This window comes from Felis catus, chromosome D3, assembly GCF_018350175.1.
Source record: "Felis catus isolate Fca126 chromosome D3, F.catus_Fca126_mat1.0, whole genome shotgun sequence".
Lineage (NCBI taxonomy): Eukaryota > Metazoa > Chordata > Mammalia > Carnivora > Felidae > Felis > Felis catus.
In genome coordinates, this window is record NC_058379.1 from 11,875,011 (window position 1) to 11,876,189 (window position 1,179).

A 1,179-nucleotide genomic window follows, 5' to 3' on the forward strand; every position below is an offset into this window, starting at 1 on the left:
GAGCCACCCGCGCGAAAACACGTACACGCAAACACGTACACAGCCTGCGCCTCCGGCCCTGGTTGCGCTCACCCCGGGAGGCGGACTCGGGGATTTTTTTGAAATGCATTTGCCAGCCCTTTTAGATCTCGTCTTCTATCCGAATCCGGGCTCCCCGAGTTCCACCTGAATGTGTGCGTGAGTGTAGAGGAGAGAATGGAGATCGGGACGGAAGGAGCGCGGCGAGGGACTAGGTTCTGGGCCTGCCCCGGCCGAACCTCTGCCCTCACCTCGGCGGCCCTGGGAGAGCTGGTAGGGGGAGGCGCGCCCTCCTTGTATCTTCTCCCGGCATTGCACCTCTCTCTCTCGTGCCTCAATCCTTTCTCCACCCCGGGGCCTTATCTCACCAGAAGTCGGGGGTGAATTTGTAAAACAAACCGTGATACGCCCCCACCCCAGAGGCGAGGTGACTGGTTCCAGTTCAGGTAGGGTGTGGAGGGGGAGGGGGGGGCTCAGCGGGGGTGAAGGGGAGGGAGGCGTCTTCCGAATCAGACCTGTCGCCGAATTGGTATGTTACCACAGGTTCCCTGTCTGGATCAGAGGCTTCCCCAAACCCACGTTTCTCGCTTCTGGGGTGGGGGGCAGGGAGTTGGGCCGTCCCTGCCTGGATGGATGGAAATCTTGGGTGGAATGTTCTTTTACCCTTTCTGGGTGGAGAGCTTCCTTGAGTGTAAAGGAGCGGAGAAAGGTTTGATTTCAAGGCCTAGGGGGCTAAGAAACCCAAGGCTTGGGATGTGTGTGTCTGTGTGTAGGCAGCCAGCGCGGTCCTCTCTTAGTCCGCCCTGTATATCCCCACGCCCCCAGCTCCCAGACTCCGAAATGGGAGCAAGTGGAGGGTGAAATGCACTTCTATTGTGGGCCAACGGCCTCGAGATAGGGGCGGAACTTTAGAGGCGACAAGCTTTTCCAGCCTCGCATTTTTGACGCACATGGTTAAGAGCGCTTGGCGCCAGCGCTGAGAATTCCCTGAAGTCACCAGAGAGAATGGAGTGGTTCTTCGAACTCCGTCTGGCTCGCCATCTCACCCCCTTCTTTCCCTTTCGGCCTGTCTTTCTCTGGTGTCTCTCTGCCGGTGGTGGAGAAGAGAGAAAGAGGGAGAGAGAAGAAAGAGGCGGCAGGGCCCTGGGGTGTCAGACGCCC